This window comes from Leucoraja erinacea, chromosome 6 (genome assembly GCF_028641065.1).
Source record: "Leucoraja erinacea ecotype New England chromosome 6, Leri_hhj_1, whole genome shotgun sequence".
Lineage (NCBI taxonomy): Eukaryota > Metazoa > Chordata > Chondrichthyes > Rajiformes > Rajidae > Leucoraja > Leucoraja erinaceus.
The window spans coordinates 25,035,141-25,054,120 of record NC_073382.1 but is presented as its reverse complement, the minus strand read 5'-3'; the positions used below and the strand labels follow the sequence as shown (position 1 = coordinate 25,054,120).

Sequence of the window (18,980 nt, the reverse complement as noted above, 5' to 3'; positions counted from 1 at the left end):
GCTGTCCCGCTGCTTTTCCTTCTAAATTCATTTAATAATCTTATTTGGATTTCTGACCTCAGATCTCTTGATGGAGACTTAAACTAACAGTCGTTTGATTTGGGAGCAAGAGTTCAGCCAAAGGAGCCATGGCTGACAAAAAAAAAGAAATTATTTGAAACATTTCAATCGCTGCCAATTTGAATCCCTGCAGTGAAAAGAAATTTAGCTTTTCCTCCACTCGATGCCTTGCAAATGGGTGCAACTATCGAAATGCAAACACAAAATGCTGGAAGAGAAGTAGAATAGTAAGATTAAACGAGAACTTACCAGTTTGAAGTTTGATCTGTATTTTATGAGGAGTTACGATGAGGGATTTCGTGAAGAACCCCGCTTCCACGCATGCGTGTCATTCTTCAAAGCAGCGGTGTGAGGTCACAGGAACCTATAATGATCTAACATAGTAAGATTATCAAAGAGATACCAGTTTTTGATATGATCATAAGAGGGTGGGAGCGGAGGGCACGAAATCCCTCATCGTAACTCCTCATAAAATACAGATCAAACTTCAAACTGGTAAGTTCTCGTTTAATCTTACTATTTTACTTCGGAGTCACGTGAGTGACTTCGTGAAGATTTCAAAGCTCTGTGACCTCATGCCGTGGAACGAGTCCATGCTTCACAACTGCCTTGGGTATTGGGAGAGAGCATCATTAGTAATTTTAAAACACAATTATACAAAGAGTTGTGTGGTATAATGAAAAAATTATATAACATTTTTTTAAATTTGAGAATCATAGCCCTGATGGAATGAGAGTTAAAACATAGTGTCATTTTTAGGACCTATTTGAGCCACCTAATATAGTTTGAGTCGTGACCCTTTCATGCGGTTTCTTTTAAGAGATAAACAACTCCATTTTCTGACCTCGAATGTTCTTAGTATATTCCATATATTGTTAGATGTGTCTTGCTATACACAGTCGGTTGCCATATGGGTGTACCATAAATTCAAACACTTGACCCGAGGAAACCCGATCTGTTTTCTTTTATTAAATCCTGTATGACAACACCAGTTTCTCGGTGAAATGATCAGGGAGTCCAGGCTCAGTTTGCTAAATGGCTGGACTTGTTGTGCGGTAAATAACACCATGAGCATAACCATCTTCCTGGTCTGTTACTGAAGTGACAACGCTGTTATGAGCTACAAGCTCCTCAGCATGTTGAGAAACGACACCCACGTCCCAGATTTCGGAGTACCTGGTTTTCTTACCAGGGGTGCGTTCCCACCGCGTGCCGCTCCGTTCCTTGTGATAGGTAATTGGAGAGTGCACCTGTGGCACTATTGATGGCACTGTAGCTCCATCGATTATCATAATGGAGGCTTGTTAAAATTCCAATACGGCCAGAATGTTCTTGGCCTTTTGGTCGAGGTTGTTGTCCAAGCAGTATATGCCCCATTTCTTGATGTGTCCAAAGGTACTGCTTCCGTGTTGACAGTCTTAGTGCAGATGAGATGAGATTCATCGTCCTGTCTGACAGCCCAATGCCGTGCAGTGGGTCTTTTAGACTCTATAAACCCATAATCCATAGTCTTATGGCATGGATGACTGCCCGCAGTCACTGGATAAATTAATAATTTTTGGCTATGTTCATTAGGGAACATGGTTCTAAACCATCCCCTGTATGACTGAATACCATGATTTAGAAGGTCAGTCGGAACTCTGAGAATTCCAGATGCCGAGTGTAGATGAATTATCCCTAGTACCCCAATGATGGGGCCGAACGGGGGAAAAACATCACCCTATGGTTTTGTTACATAACAATACCAAGCTGGTTTTAGAATTTTAGTAAATAATATTGGAGCTAATAATTACCCCTATTGTAAGCTCTATATTGCCAAAGTTCCTCTTTTGAGTCAATGCCTGCCATGTAGAACCCCGCAGCTGACACCAAGTCTTATCAAGAATAAGAGTATCCATCTTAAAATGAATATCTAGAACAAATGTGTTTAGGGTTAAAATCAATGATAATCCTGCAACCCTACTCTATTTTATTTTTAATAAATATGTTTGATACAATTCTAATGTTCCATGAAAAGTATGCTCAATCACATCTTTTGTGTACAATTTTTGTAGACCATGTGGGTTTTATGTAAGGACAAAATGCCCTTCTGGTGTATGATGTACTGTGGTTATTGGGATGAGTAAATCTTATCAGATAACCCTGAATACTGCTGAGATTATATGAATCTGTAGTGATTATATACCATACATAACTGTAGTGTTGTAACCTCCCCTACCATCGTAGGTCCCTATTTTAAACAGAAGCAACCCCACCCACCTACCTCCATGGTTACCGGTGGTTGCGTTATTTCCTTGTTTTTTTTTTTTTTTGTTTTTTTTTTTGAAAAAAGGAGGTTCTGGTTTCATATCTCTTGTTCGGGGTTGTGTGGGAGGTTGAGGTTTCCGCATCTTCCAGGGTGGCCGCCCTGGCCATACCCTAAAAAAGGATCCTGTGGGTTATTGATTTCTAGCACTGCCACTGGTATGAGCCACATTTTTTATGGCGTTGCCTGTGGCCGGTATCATGCTCCAAAATAGGCCCTTGCGCTGGCCTTGATGAGCCCCAGTGTCTTGGCTTTGTCCACTCACGGTTCTTTGTTTGCAAATGGTAGCATTTTTTGGGGTCCCAGTGCTGGCTGAATGGCCGCCTTCCACGTGTAGTTCAGGTCATATTGCATATTACTAAACAGAGCTAGTGCGTCTTGATGGTCTTTGGTTACCTACGTTTAGTCCAGGGTGCGGGTGTATTCTATGATGCCTTCCGTCAATCCCTTTAAGGTTCTCTGGATCTTGAGGTCCTGTTCCTGATGTTCGTCCCCATATGCTGCCAAATGCATTGGTTTACACTGGGCACCTGTAATGCCTCACCGTTGCCAGGTGGCAGATGTCTGGCCAGTGTCTGTAAATTTTTCCCTGTTGGCGTTTGTGGCCAGACATATAGTAATACTATTGCCATCCTGGATCCAAGTCTACCCATGTTTGACTTGGTTAAAGTAATCAGCCACCATGTCCAGCAGAGTCCCTGCTGTGTTAGGATCATGGGACGCTGTATTACCAGGCTCTGGCCCATCAGGGTCCTGCCTACTCTTTTTTATAGAGTTAGAGATCTCTAGGGTCCCGCACGGGGTACCCATGTGGGGCTTAACTGCTGCCCACTTGTCTTTTGTTCTGCGGACCCCTCTTGCAAGTCAACCCAGAACTGACCCACAGTGCTCCCCTCTGATGGGGTAGAAGCATTGTGCAGCCCTCAAAGAGGTACTGCTGTGGGTTTATCACGTTGGAGCAAGGCTCCATACACCGCTTCTTCCCGCTCTAGCCCTCTCGGGCGCTGGTTGCCGGCGGTTTTATGCAAAGTCGGACCCTCTGAGTCCACTACCTTGTTTGATTTGTGTCTAGCCTTACCGCTCGGCCGCATGGAGCTGGCCCGTGCGGGGCCGACATCGGGCACAGCTGATCCCACTACGGATGATCCAAGTGCCGCTGGCTGCTGCTGGCTGCCCGCCGTTCCACGGTCCTCCTTCTCCAGTATTGTCCTTCCTTCCGTGGAGTGGATATGGCCGGTGTGGAGGATAACTGGCACAGCTGCTTCCATCTATTCCTTTAAACCCGGCACCAACGCTCTCAGCGCTCCTGGCTGCTCCTTTATCTTAGACCCCTGGGACCCACCCCGGTACTGACGGTACTGGTCCCTTCCGGTCGTTGCAGCCGGTCAACCCCACTGTAATGCCCTCAACTCTGGGCACTCCTACTTATATGGTCCTTAGATAAGGGACATATAAGACATTAAAACTGATGATAACAGCTACTATAGATTTTATTAATATATGGTCCCTAGATAAGGGACGTATCAGATAGTAAACTGATAAGAACAGATACTACACTTAATCTTAGCCAAAAAGCCTAGAAGCGATCATTGTAACTAAAACACCCCGCTGGGACCGATCCTGGTACTCACATACTGGTCCCTTGTAGTAGAGTGCAGCCAGTCAACTGCAAAGTCCTTTGCTGCTGAGAAATGAATTTTTTCACCGTGCTGGAGCGAAGTTGGGCACAGGTGTTTTCCTCCTCCGGGAATCGATGTGCCCATGCTGCTCCTGCCGCTGCCAGTGCCCCTGCAGCTGTCAGTGCTCCTGCAGCTGCCGGCTGCCACTGCTGCTGCCGCTGCCGCTGCCAGTGCTCGTGCAGCTGTCAGTACTCCTGCAGCTGCCGGTACTCCTGCAGCTGCCGGCTGCCACTGCTGCTGCCGCTGCCGCTGCCGACTGCCGCTGCTGCTGCTGCTGCTGCCACTCCTCCGCGGTTCTCCCGCCGGCCTTCTGCAGCTTACATGGACCCGGTCCATGTCTGCACCTAGAAGGTAAGTGGAAAGAAACGCAGGGTCTCTTACCTGCTGTTCCCGACTTTCCTTCTCCCGCTGGTGACCGTCGTTCCCTCCGTTGCGGGTTCGAGCCGCTCGGACCGACCCCGGTATCCATGGGCCTGGTCCTTCGCGGCAGTTCCGTAGCCGGTAAAACCCGGCTGTTACTATCCCGGTGCCTACCTTGTGAAGAAGGTTTTCGGCCCGAACGTCACGTTCCTACTCCATTAGTGCCGCTGCACTCGCTGAGTGTTTCGAGCCCCGGTACCGCTGGTCCGAGCTGTCTGTCCCGCAGCCTCTGTGCTGGCTGCTACCGACTGCTCCCAAGCCAGTCTCGCTTGAGACTGGCATACGGGACCTCTTTACTTTGCTTCCCGCCCGGCCGAGAGGTGAATTTTGCCGGTGCGGGAGCAAAGTCGGGCACAGGTTGTTCCCCTCCAGGGAAACTCGTGCTGTTGCTGCTGCCGGCTGCTCGCCCTCCACGGGTCTCCCCGCCAGCTTTCCGCAGCCACCTAAAAGTAAGTAGTAAAAAAGGGAAACGCAGAGTCTCTTACCTGCTGTTCCCGACTTTCAAATTCTCCCGCTTGGGGAACGCCATTCCCCCTGTGTGACTCGTTGCAATGCGTGTAGCGATATGACACGCATGCGTGGAAGCGGGGTTCTTCACGAAGTCACTCACGTGACTCCGAAGTAAAATTAATGTTTCAGGCCAATGCTACAACACTGAGAATTATATTCTGCACTCTGTTTCTTTCCCTTAGTTTGTTTGGTTTGTTTGTATTTATGTGTAGTATTATCTGATTTGACTGATTAGCATGGAAAACAAAGCTTTTCACTGTACATTGATGCAGGTGACAATAATGAACCCAAACCTAAACCAAAGACCATTCATCAGAAATGTCACACTGAGTGAAAACTGCCAAAAGAGATCAGTTCAATTTGGGTTTAATCGGTATTAGTCCAGAGTTTTTTTTAACCAAGTAGAATAAACAATGGGAATGGCATGATGGAAAATAAGACTGCTACCTCATGTGACTCTCATGCTCCAGTGACCTGGGTTCAATCTTGATCTTCGTAACTGTTTGTGTGGAGTTTGCATGTTCTCGTTGTGACTGCATGGCTTTCCCCAAGGTGTTCTGTTTTCCTGCCATATACCCAGCATGTGCTGGTTGGTGGATTCATTGGTATCTATACACCGAGTGTGTTGGTGAGTGGTAGGAGAATCGGGTGAATTGATGGGTGTGTGGGGTATGTGAGAGAGAATTGTTTGCAGGGAAATAGCTGGGGGAATAGGTTTATTGTGCATGCTCAGAGAGCTGGTATGTACTTGGTGGGCCAAATGGTCACTGCCTTCTCCTATGTTATAAGGCCATATGAAAAGACAGTGTGGAAACTTGATTTGGACAGTGTAATTGAACGTGAAATTCCTCTGTCTTTGGGACTTGTGTCTTCTTCTTCTTGCGTATGGCATGTACAAGCTAAAGTTTTTGGTCAACTTGTTCTATTTGATCTAATTGTTTTTGTGCACGTCGGGTTAATTGCATTAGTCGAAACAGGCTGGACCGCGTGAAGGTTGCAATCTCCAACCCTTGGGACTAGTGTGAAAAGTGCAAGAAAATCAAGGAATAGAAGCATTCAGATGTTGCCCTCAATTAATAATTTAACTTAACAGGCACAAACGATCTTAGGAATTAATTAATAGTCATTACTGTTTCTAAACTCTTAACAATTTTGTTGTGCTATAAGGATGGACAGATGGCACTCTTTCTCGAGTCTTACCAGACCTTGGCATTACAATTGTTTATTTAATTTTGACTTTAACAGATTAGTCGTTCAAAATGAGTGAAAGCCAAATTTAAAATGTTACTTGTGGCTCTTTCTCATATCTAGAACAAGATATGGCTTTGATGATTTGGGCATTGTGTGAATTATTTTCATCAACATAGACTCTGATAAAATCACAAATATTTGTGAAGCGTTTAGAAACAAATTCAAAATGAACTTGTTTAATTAAATCAATATTTTGAAGTTCTTTGTGCGCTTTCCATTTCTCAAATTATGTAGAAATCTGGCAATATGCATCAAAATCAAAAGTAATCTATTTTTTGTTCACTTTTGACTCGTTCACAAAACACTCAAATTACATGCTGAGGTATCAAACTCATTGATAGTCACACAGTATTTGTGTACATAGAGAATATTTTGGAGACCTATTTTTGTTGATATTATTCAATCTTATAGGGGATGATTGGTTCGATGATCCAACAGAGTCATACCAGATTTCCCATGGATAGAGTGAGGTTTGAAAAACATGATCAAAGTACCCTACAGTCTTGGCAGAACTTCTGACGAAGAGGAGATAAAGTCTGTGACTAGTTTGAAGATTTCCATGAATGCCAGATTCAACAGTGGCTGCACTGCATGATCAGAGAACTAGGGAACTGGATGAAGTTCAGAGTAAATAGCAGTGAGTCCTTCAAAACAATACTCTTGTACAATTTTAGGAATGGTTCCATTTTATGTTTTCTATTTTGATATCAACCTTCCTCAGCTCAAACACCCATGATTTTTCATCTCATGATTTTTCATTTTTTACAGAAACCAATTAACCTGCACGACTTTGGGATGTTGGAGGAAACGGGAGCACCCGGAGGAAACCCATGCAGTCACAGGGAGAACGTTCAAACTCCACAAAGACATAATCCAAGGTCAGGATTGAACCAGGTCTCTGATGCTGTGAGGCAGCAGCTCTTCCAGCAGGAAGGATTTGTACACTGCAGGTAAGTTTCAACATACACTTAACACTCTGGTGTAGCGGAGTAAAACTTGAGTCTATAACCCAGCATCTGTTAGCGCTCAGTTAAATCTGAAATTTGTAAAGTAAAATCATAAAATCGTAGTCATTCAGATAGCAAAATGGCCCCATAGCAGAAGCATCCATGTCGCGGGGCTGGAAACTGGAAGTATCCCGAGCTAATTCTGCTACCACCAACGTCTAAGGCGACAAGTGATGGCATTCACTGATTGTTGCCGGAAGCTTGCGTCCTTTTCAGGACGGACGATGAAAGCGAGGTCAACATTTGTAACAAGATGGACACGAAAAGAAAGAAGAAAATAGCAAAACTACTGGATTATTGTAAAAACTTATCAGGCTTTCTGATACTCTTCATATGTTATTCGTAGTGGGACTGGAACATTGAAATTTGAGCTGGCTGCAGTTTTACAGGCACATTAAATGCAGAAACACAACAAATAAATGTACAATTAATTATCAGTTATTTTAGGTCTTCTTCTTGTGTATGGCGTGCACAGCCTAAAGTTGTAGGTCAATTTGTTCTATTTGATCTTGTTTGTGCATGCTGGGTTGATTGCATTAGTCGAAATAGGGAGGACCACGTGAAGGTTACAATCTCCTACCCCAGTTATTTTAGGTAAACCAGACCATAATAGTGCAAGTATATGTTCATTGTGCAAACTTAGTTCAAAGTCCATAGTAGATCATTGCTGAGGTAGGTGGTGGTCAAATGTGTGCAGTGTGGTTCAAGAGCCTGGGAAGAAGTTGTCCTTGAACCTGGAGGCTATGGTTCTCAGGCTTCTGCACCTTATTTTTGATGGTAGCAGCAAGATGAGATCTTGATGATATTAGCTGCCTTCTTGAGCAGAGCTTCTTGTAGATCCCACTGATAATGAGGAGGTCAATGCTTGCGACAGACAGGGCAATGTCACCACTCTCTGCAGCATCCTTCATTCCTAAGCATATGAATTACTGAACCAGGACATGATGCAACCTATCAGTATATTCTCCACTAGATATTGGCAGAAATTCGATAGAGTATTTATCTCATATGTGTAGGAAGGAACTGCAGATGCTGGTTTAAACCGAAGATAGTAACAAAAAGCTGGCGTAACTCAGCGGGACAGGGTGCATCTCTGCAGCGAAGGAATGGGTGATGTTTTGGGTAGAGGCCCTTCTTCTCATGTTTGATTCTTAAATGCACCACTGAAATGACTAAGGAAGCTACTCAATTCAGGGGCAATTGAGGATGGGTGTTGCTGGTTGGATTTGCTGGTGATGGATAGATTCCAATAAATGAATTCAAAGCCTCCATCTAATAGAACCAAGGGTAATAACTGTTAAACTAGAGCTGATCACCATCTACCCATTACACTGAACCTATGAGGGTTAGTCACAATACATTTTCTTTTAACATCTTTAAGATATTATGCACATATCTAAAAATTAAATTTCCTCCTGATTCAAAATGTTCAACATAAAACACCTAAATGTTGTGTGCAACAGAAATAATTCTAAATTTGTCTTTTGCACTGAAAAGTTAGAATTATCTGATGGTTTGAATCAAACAAGTGGAATAATAGTGTGGGAGAGTGTCAATCTTTCCACGCTGACAATAAAATCAAATTATCCAGTGCCTTGAAAACTGTGAAAAGTCTGATTCTGCAATGCAGTGAGAAGCACTCATGAGATTTTAATTATTTAAGTGGAAGGGTGTTAATCAGGGAAGATCTGCAAATTGTTATCCAAAAAGTGTATTTTTACAATCTCAAGGCCTTTCCTTCCTAATCAGTCTAACGTGAGGATATATAAATCCCAGGTGTTCTGAGTGTGTTTTACATATCAGTCATTACAAATGAACAAAGTGGACAAACTACATCTAACCAAATTGCTTCAGGAATCAAGAATATGCATTGTGATCAACAATGCAGGTGTTATAATGAAGAAAATCATTCCGTGGTGCTCATACCAAACATACTAGATTGAGCTGTTATTGATGTTGTGCTGTCAGTAAAGCAGATGGAGCTTCCCTCTGTGCCTGAACATGTGTAATTGAGATTTGAGCATCTATCAGCATTGCAAAGAGCAGAGAGGTTGAGAGGCAGATGGGAATATTCAGAGAAGGACTTTAACAAAGTCTCCATCTTGAGGATAGGTTAAGCTATGCTGCTTATACTTCTCAACCTGCCCTTTGTGAGGACTCTATTCCGTTTACTCAGTTTCTCCATCTCCACATATATGCAAATATCCCCCCCACAAAGTGCTGGAGTAACACAGCGGGTCAGGCAGCATCACTGGAAGACATGGATAGGTGACATTTTGGGTTGGGACTCTTCTTCAGACTGATTGTAAGGGGGTGGGGAAGAAAGCTAGAAGAGAAGAGGTGCAGGACAAAGCATGGCAAGTAATAGGTGAACACAGACGAGGGAGATTGTAGATAGGCAGATAGTTAAACAAAGATCAGAGATGGAAAAAAAGGTGAGAGACAAAATTATTGAAGTTGTGAATTGTGAAGCCAGAGGAAGGAATGTAGGGGGGGAGGGGGGAGAAATGGGTGCAAGTCCAAGAGGGGCACTGTGGAGGTGGGGTGGTTGTTAGAGGTTGCCTAAAATTGGAGAATTCAATACAAGCGGAATATAAAGGATATTCATAGATCCAAAAGGCCCCAAGCAGGGGCCTGACCCAAAACATTAGCTATCCAAGCCCTCTTGGTATGTTGCCTGACCCATTGAGTTACTGTAGCACTTTGTGTCCTTTTTTGTAAACCAGCACCTGCAGTTCCTTGTTTCTCCAAATATATTAATTTTGTTCAGTTTTATTGGAAATACAACATGAACGTGAATTAATATTGTAGGTTTTAATGCAAAATTAATTTGAGCCTCCAGGATGAAAGGCATTTCACTTGGGATGTTTTGCCTGTGTTTCATCAACTCAAAGACAAAGACTGGGGATTATCTTTAAAAAGAGAAAGAGACAAATGGAAAGAAATATGTAGGAAGGAACTGCAGATGCTTGTTACTTCGAAGATAGACACAAAATGCTGGAGTAACTCAGCGGGTCAGGCAGTATCTCTGCAGAAAAGGAATAGATGATGTTTTGAGTCTGAAGAAGAATCTATCAAAATGGAGGAAACATCTTTTGCAGCCAGAACTATGTTCAAAGGTATTGACAGCTGCTTTTCCTCACCTTTGCACATTTAAGATGTTGAATGGGGGTGAATACAACTAGCAGCTAATGTTGTCAAATACATTCAGTGCCTCAGACATAAGATGAATATGTGCTCTAAAGCTATAATGCAGGTCTTCCGGGATGGGCCAAAACATATTTTCTTAATTCACAATTTGTTTTGCTTAGTGTTAACTGCAGTCATCTGAATTTTCACATGACTAACAAATACAAAAAGACATAGAAAATATGTCAAGATGTGTGCTTACAACAATCCGTGACATAAATACAAATGCAATATGTGACTCATGAATCATCCACAGCATGGAATGGAAAATTCATCAGTTAGCCTCAAGTCACTGACTCTAGTGTTTGGCTTTCACTGACCATCTTCTAATACCTTGTTAAAACCTTATGCAGTACAAATACTAATGCAATTTCTGTTCAGTTGTGGAGGGGATGCCATTAGAATGATAATACAAAGGCTATTGATGACTTGCAATGTAATTGATATTTTAGGGTTTTCAATGCTAACTTTCTTTGCAACTACATCCATTCCTCTTCGCGTTATTCTTTTTCATGATGGGAAAACCTCTTGGGCATTTTGTACCTTGCTCTCATGACCAGGTGTAATTTGTTAATAAGCTTTGACAATAGACATGCACAGGGGAAAATTGCCGCTGACTCACTCATATCTTACCATCACCAAAAGTGCATGAAGGGCATGCCTAGAATCAATGGTACTTTATTGCCACAAGTACCTAGGTTTAGTGAAATCCTTTTTTCTTACATATAATTCAGTAAAATCTTACTACACATAAGCGTGATCATACCTAAGTACAATAGTGTAAGAATTGTGGACTACACCAAGGCAGTACACAATAGTCACCATGTTTTCTGCACCATCTTGTATTCTTCAAGTTCAAACTTTTTAATAATGTATATCCTTGACTTGGCTTTAAAGGCTCATTGTTCTGGTGGTGGTGCAGGCCTGGAATTGAAGGAAGCTGCCTGGTCTGGTGATTATGTTGTTGTTTCACACTGTCACTGTCTGATCCATGCTCTCGTCTGACCTTAGTGGTGCCTCCAGTGGCGCCTGATCCAATTGTTTCCCCGCCTCAGCAGGGCGCCTAGCAGCCCACCTATTGGTACGTCGACCCTGACACATTGACCCACAAACACTCCGTTTCTACACCTCCTACGACCTCCTTGCGCTGGGGCACCTCCCATTACTGACCTTGGAACCCCAGAGCGCCTCCCAGAGCATGGGAGGTTAGCCCACAGCCTGCTCAATGGCACTGATCCTCTCTTCTGTCCACCTCCACAGTCACCTTGAAGGAAGGCAGTGATAAAGAGGGAGATTTCTGGCCAGCTTTATTTTACATGATGACCCTGGGTTCTTCTATTACTCCCTTGTCTGAGATCCTCTAACTCTACATAGATAAGAGAGCAAACCAAACTGGTTCTCCCTTTATGCCCCAGCCACTCAGTATACATTTATTTCGGAGCCACTTATTTTAGCTCTCATAAGATAGGCACAAAACACTGCAGTAACTCAGTGGGCCAGGCAGCATCTCTGGAGAGAAGGAATCAATCCTTCATTTTTAAATCGTTGAATGGGCTCGCCCCGCCTTACCTCTCTGAGCTGCTCCACCCATACGCTCCTGCCCGGTGCTTCAAGTCAGCTGATCAGCTGCTCCTTGAGGTACCAAGGTCCAAGCGGAAGCTCAGAGGGGATAGAGCCTTTTCTGTTGCTGCTCCGGCACTCTGGAACACCTTGCCGTTGCACATCAGACAGGCCCCCTCACTGTCCATCTTCAAATCCACCCTAAAAACTCAATTTTATTCTCTGGCTTTCGACACTGGCTGAGACATTGCTCCTGTTTTTAGTGCTTTTAATGTCTTTTAATTTTTACTGTTTTATAGTCCTTTGTTTTACGGTTTTTAATGGTTTGTAATAACTTCTTGTCCATGAGTTCTCATGTACAGCACTTTGGTTTAAAGTGCTTTATAAATAAAGTTATTATTATTAATCGGTGACGAATCGGGTCGAGACCATTCTTCAGACGTTCTTAAGAGATGCTGCCTGTCCTGCTGAGTTACTCCAGCATTTTGTGTCTATCTTTGATTTAAACCAGCATCTGCAGTTTCTTCATGCACTGTTTTAGCTCACATATCTAATCAATTGATAGTTACTCTTTTATTAGGTTTTATTTTACATTTCCTTCATCATCACTTCTAATCATCATGAACGTCAAATTTCCTTTGCTTTAAGTGAAACATAATTATCTTGCTCCACTTTTGTCAAAGAAATATCAAAACATTCAGGTATCAGTGAGTGTTACTGCAAATATTTTCATGGGTAGCTGCAATCATACAACATTTACTTTTTATTCTCTCTTGTGCTTATATTGGGCAGAATTTAGTTGACAGGTGGAAACCATAAAAACTCAAGCTTAGAAATCCTTTTACCTATCTACCATAAGTGTAAGGATGAGTTGATTTGACAATCAGAAGGCAGAAATACACAGAGGCTCAGAAATTTCACGTTGCACACAAGTTGCAGCATGGAAGATTTTAAAACCCAATACACACTTTGTGCATGTAAATGAAATGATTCAATTTATTGTCATTGTCAGTGTACAGTACAGAGACAACGAAATGCATTTTTAGCATCTCCCTTGAAAGGGAGACACAGGGCGTCGCGATGTGCCCGCGCCTGCCGCCGTAACATTCCATTACAGGCAAAGGTGGGTGAAGTGTCTTGCCCAAGGACACAACGACAGTATGCACTCCAAGCGGGATTTGAACCGGCTACCCTCCGGTCGCCAGCCGAACTCTTAGCCCATTGTGCTATCTGTCGTACCGTGCACGTGATGTGATGATCCGGGTATGCAGGAAGAGTAGATGAGGGAAAACATGTGATGTCAAAGGATATATGACACGTGCACAATGTTTTCCCTCATCAACTCTTCCTGCCTTCCCAGATCCTCACTGTTCCATTCATTTTCTGAACACCCACAATGTACTTCCCATCCATCTAAATGTAATTTCATCTTTGCTTCCTGATCTACCATGTCATGTCTGATACCTGGAGGTTCTGATTTCCAAATTGTATTTCTTTAACAAAACTGGAGCAAGATAATGTTTCATTTAAAGCAAAGGAAATCTAACTTTCATGCCCTGTCTGCCCTAATTATCCCACTGGCACACAAATGGGAATTGTTGGAAATGCTCAGCGGGTCATGCAGCATCCATGGAATGAGAAACAAAGTTAACGTTTCAAATTAAAGACCATTCATTGGAACTTAGAAAGGGAGAAAACAAACTCATATTTAGGCGGAAAGAAAGTGAGAGAGGGATGATTATGACAAAGAAATATCTCAGATCTCAGGGTCATAAGGTCATAAGGTCATAAGTGAAAGGAGTAGAATTAGACCATTCACCATGACGATAAGTTTTCAACCTGGTACGCTCAGCATCAGCCCAACACACTGAGCGCTTCTCGCATTTTATGTTTCATTTGTTTCTGATTTCCAGCATCCGCATTGGTTTTGACTTTTATTGCACATTCCCCTCCCCTCACTCCAATTGTCTCCCCACTGATGGCCCGGACTATCTCTGCAAAGGACTGCTTTAACCTTAGATTGCATCTCCCTTCTCAATCCTCTCCCCGTTTCCGTTCCATTTTTCATTTCGAATCCAATATATTTCCACCACAGCCCCCACTCCATGAATATGTGAGAAAGCAATGGAAAGATTTTGATCTGAGATTGCTTTGTGAGGCCAGATTTATCATGCATGAGCCATGCATGAGGATGGTCTTCAGTGGATAGTTCAAGGACTATGGTGTATAGATTTAAACATTTGCTCATATGATATAAAGGAGATCTGATGAAAATCATTTTTTGTCAAAGGCTTGTTAGGAACTGGAATTGACTAGAATGTTGGGAAATTAATAATGCAGTTCCTTTAGCAGAGAAATGAAGAGGGACTTGAGAGAAAATCAATTATCTGCTGTGCTATGGGCCAAGAGCATGAAATGGAACTGACAAGATTATTCTACCACGAGCTTGCACAGTCTTGATGAGTTAAAAGGCACTTTTGTGCACCACATCTTTTCTTTGATTCCTTGATTCAATAATGCTATGGTTTCATGCATTATAGAATAACCAGTCTAGGGGCCAAACACGCAACTGAACTTTTTTTTACCAGAGGTTGGACAAACTTGGATAGTTTTCTCTGGAGCTAGAGAGATCTGAGGGGAGATCTGATAGAAGTATATAACATTAAGAGAGGCATAGATAAGCTATAAAGTCAGAATCTTATTTCCAGGTTGGAAAAAAGTCTAGGTTTAACTAGGTTTAGGGTGAGAGGCACAAAATTTAAAGAAGAGTGGGGCAAGTATTTTATTGTAGAGAATTGTGGTTGCCTGCGGTGATAATGGGGGATGATATGATAGTGGCATTTAAGAGGGGTTTTAGATAGGCACATGGTTATGCCGAGAATGGAGTGATATTGATTACCTGAGGGCAGAGGAGAATGATTTAACCTGACACCATGTTTGGTTGGACATTGTGGGCTGAAGGACATATCCCTGTGCTGTTTTGTTCCATGTTCAATGTTGAAGTGACCACCTTCCATTGTCCTTTACATCGCAGTGTGGTTTTGATGCCCACATTTATTTGCATTATATTTTCTAGCCCAGTGTTCTTTTCTGGAGTTATCATTTATGCATTGGTCTTTTGCTTGTTGATAGACAATTAACATACAGCCTGCAGTTCACAGAAATATCTACCTTCCTCTTAAATGTCTTTTCCAATGACCCTTCGAATGAGATCCAAATCCTCTCTATTTTAGAGGAAGTAACATTTGTAAGATTGTAAATAGGGCGAAGGAGGAATATGTTTCACGAGCGTTCTTGGGGTGGTGGTATGGTAGAGGGGCTGAGGTAAGTGGTGGAGCAAATCGCTTTAATTAAAAGATCCACTTACTTTTTATTTCTCCTAAAAGTAATGGAACTGAAACTAGGTATTTTTCTTTGATATGCAGGCAACTAGCTTCACCAGCTGGTTGGTCAAGAGCTACAGGGCTCAGACTAATGTTCCCTCTCAGCAGGAAACTGTGAGCTAAATATATTGGCAGGCCACAGCTTACATAAAATGATCATTAAAATGTTCATGTGATAAAGCAACTAAAGGCTTTTTTCATCTTACTTGATTGGAAGCCAATTAATTTACCTTAGCTGCCTTTGCGTTATTAATGTTTCCAATTTAAGATTTTAATTATTATTTTATGTAAAGTAGGTCTTTCTAATTATCTTGACCCACAAATCAGTTCCAGGAATCTTATTAAAAATAGATATTCAGCTTATTGCCCCTTGACAGCTTCCAGCTGTGCCACTCATTTCTATGCCATTTCCCTAAATCCACATATTCTTTCTTTTCCAATTTCATTTCCATTTTTAGAGGTCACTGTAGCCATTATCTATGTCTTCAATTGCATCTGCTACTTCTTCTTCTTATCGAGTCCACACACAAGATTAGAAGTTGTTCAGCCAGAGCTGAACACACTTCTCGGCATCTGCATACAATGGTATCTGTCGTGCTTCTTGTGCTTGGCGGTGGAAAGATTGGTGGAAACAGGGCCGCGATGTGAATGCCCTTTTCTTGAACCCATTTGCTACTAATACAAGATACAAGATACAAGATACATTTAATTGTCATTTGGACCCCTTGAGGTCCAAACGAAATGCCGTTTCTGCAGCCATACATTACAACAAATAGACCCAAGACACAACATAATTAACATAAACATCCATCACATTTCTGTGATGGAAGGCCAAATAAACTTATCTCTCCACTGCACTCCACTCTCCCCCCCCCCCCCGATGTCAGAGTCAAAGTCAAAGCCCCCGGCTGGCGATGGCGATTGTCCCGCGGCCATTAAAGCCACGCCGGGTGGTGCGAGGTCGCACACCGGGTCTTGGTGTTAGAGCCCCCGGCGTGCGCTCGCAGAGTCCCGCGGCCATTCCAAGCCGCGCGGGGCAGTGATGTAGGCCCCGCTCCAGGAGCTCTTCAACCCCGCAACTCGGGCGGGGGAAGTCGCCGTTGCGAGAGCCCTGAAAAGCGGTCTCCCTCCAGGGACCCGCGGGCTCCCGGTGCCGCCGTCCACAGACCTGCCGTTGAAGCCTCCGACTCTCCGGTCGGGCCGCAGCAGCAGCGCTCCTCCACCGCTCCACCCGCTCCGGACTCGGCCAGCCCCGCGACGGCGACGGTGAGTCGTCGGCACCAGAGTCCCCGGTCTCTGACTGTTGGAGGCCGCTCCTCGTTGCAGCCCCAACGATAACGGAAACCCGACGAGAAAAGGTCGGGTCTCCCGTGCAGGGAGAGATTTAAAAAGTTTCCCCCCCCCCCCCCCACCCTCCCACCCCACCCCCCACCCCCCCACCCCCACACACCCCAACACAAAAATAACACAAACTACATAAAAACATAGACAAAAAATAATAAAACGCGGACAGACTGCAGAGGCCGCTGCTGACGAAAGTCGCGCCGCCCACCGGAACTAATCCAGTGCATATAAAGATATTCCAGGTTCTTCATGAGCTTTGAATTTAGTAATTCCTAGTGTACAGCTGTTTACTATTAGAGAATTAGAAAACTTACAGTTTTGGAACCATCTCTGCGGTTCCTTTAATTAAAGTTGCAATATTTCAAATATTTTTTATATTTATGTATAAATATGGAGAGAGATTAGATATATCATATTCAATCGTAGATAGATTATATATATTGGATTATCTATTTCAACTCTGTATCTTCAGGTCAAACACACTTTGTGAAGTGGGGGAGCTAGAAGAGGGAGGAAGATTCTCAATGAATATAGGGTGAAGGGATAAGATAACCGTGTGAATCAAGGAGAGACTGGATAAAAATGACAGTTTGGACTTGGAAGGGGGTAAGAATAAGGGAGCAGGAGAATGAGGGAGTGTTCAGGATTGATGCTTGGCATAGCATACGATGATTATTCCTTACTTTCAGCCTTCCTGCAATAGCAGGACAGAAGCAGCTTCTAGCAAACACTGCAACATTTTACAGCTAATGCTTCAGTGTAATTCTTGCAGACCAGCAATCTATGAAAGAATGTTGGAATAAAACTACAGCTATGTTTTGATTTTCGTCCAGAATATATTAATTTATTTTAATTTATATTAATTTGAAAGACAGTTTGTTATTGCAAATTTATCAAGATATGAACAGTAAACAACGATATTTTGTCCTGTTTGGAGATGGAATGTGAACTGAATGGTCAGGGTGGTTTGCTGAGGATACATAAGATTTGTTCACATCTTCCCTTAAAAGGACACATTCTGGCCACATTCAAGACTCAAGAGCCAAGAGTGTTTTATTGTCATGTGTCCTGGATGGGACAATGAAATTCTTACTTGCTGCAGCACAACAGAATATGTGAATATGTAAACATAGTACATGACGGAGGAAGAGAAAAAAAATAATTTAATAAATAACAAATATAGTGCTATAATAATATAGTATTTTGCAGTTCAGAGCTCAGTGCTTATTCGTTGTTGTGTTTAATAGCCTTATGGCTGTTGGGAAGAAGCTGTTCCTGAACCTGGATGTTACAGTTTTCAGGCTCCTACCTTCTTCCTGATGGCAATGGTGTAATGAGTGTGTGGCCAAGATGGTGTGGGTTTTTGATGATTTTGGCTGCCTTTTTGAGGCAGCGACTACGATAGATCCCTTCGACGGTGGGGCAAAGCCGGTGATGGACTGGGCAGTGGTCACAACTTTTTGTAGTCTTTTTTGTTCCTGGACGTTCAAGTTGCTGAACCAGGCCACGATGCAACCAGTCAGAATGCTCTCTACCGTGCACCTGTAGAAGTTTAGGAGAATCCTCTTCGACATGCCGAATCTCTGCAATCTTCTCAGGAAGTAGAGTCGACTTCTTTATAATTGCATCGGTGTGCTGGGTTCAGGAAAGATCTTCAGAAATAGGATTTTGAAGTTTTTGACCCTCCACCAAAGTCCCATTGATGTGAACAGGATTGTGGGTCCTCATCCTTCCCCTACCAAAGTACACAATCAGTTATTTGGTCTTACTGATGTTGAGAGCCAGGTTGTTGAGCTGGCACCATTTGGTTAGTCGGTCCATCTCACCTCTGTACTCTGACTCATCCCCATCTGTGATTCATCCAACAACAGTGGTGTCATCAGCGAACTTGATGATGGAGTTCGCTCTATATCCGGCTATAGAGTCATGGGTATAGAGTGAATAAAGCAGGGGGCTCAGCACGCAGCCTTGAGGTGCTGCCATGCTAATTGTTACTGAGGATGAAGTGTTTCCGCCAATTCGAATAGACTATGGTCTCTGGATGAGGAGGTCGAGCATCCAATTGCAGACGGATGCGCAGAGACCCAGTTCGGTGAGCTTGTTAACCAGCGTGGAAGGGATGATGGTATTAAACGCCGAGCTGTACTCTATAAACAACAGCCTGACGTAGGTGTTTTTATTGTCCAAGTGGTCCAATGCAGAGTGGAGAGCCAGTGAAATTGAATCCTCCGTTGTCCTGTTGTGGCGGTATGCAAACTGTTGTGGGTCGAGG

At 43.2% G+C, this 18,980-nt stretch overlaps 1 pseudogene; it reads right to left on the bottom strand.

Moving 5' to 3' along the window:
- Positions 1-3,782: 3,782 nt before the first annotated feature.
- Positions 3,783-3,952, bottom strand: LOC129698467 (U2 spliceosomal RNA; annotated as a pseudogene).
- Between the last annotated feature and the right edge of the window lie 15,028 nt (positions 3,953-18,980).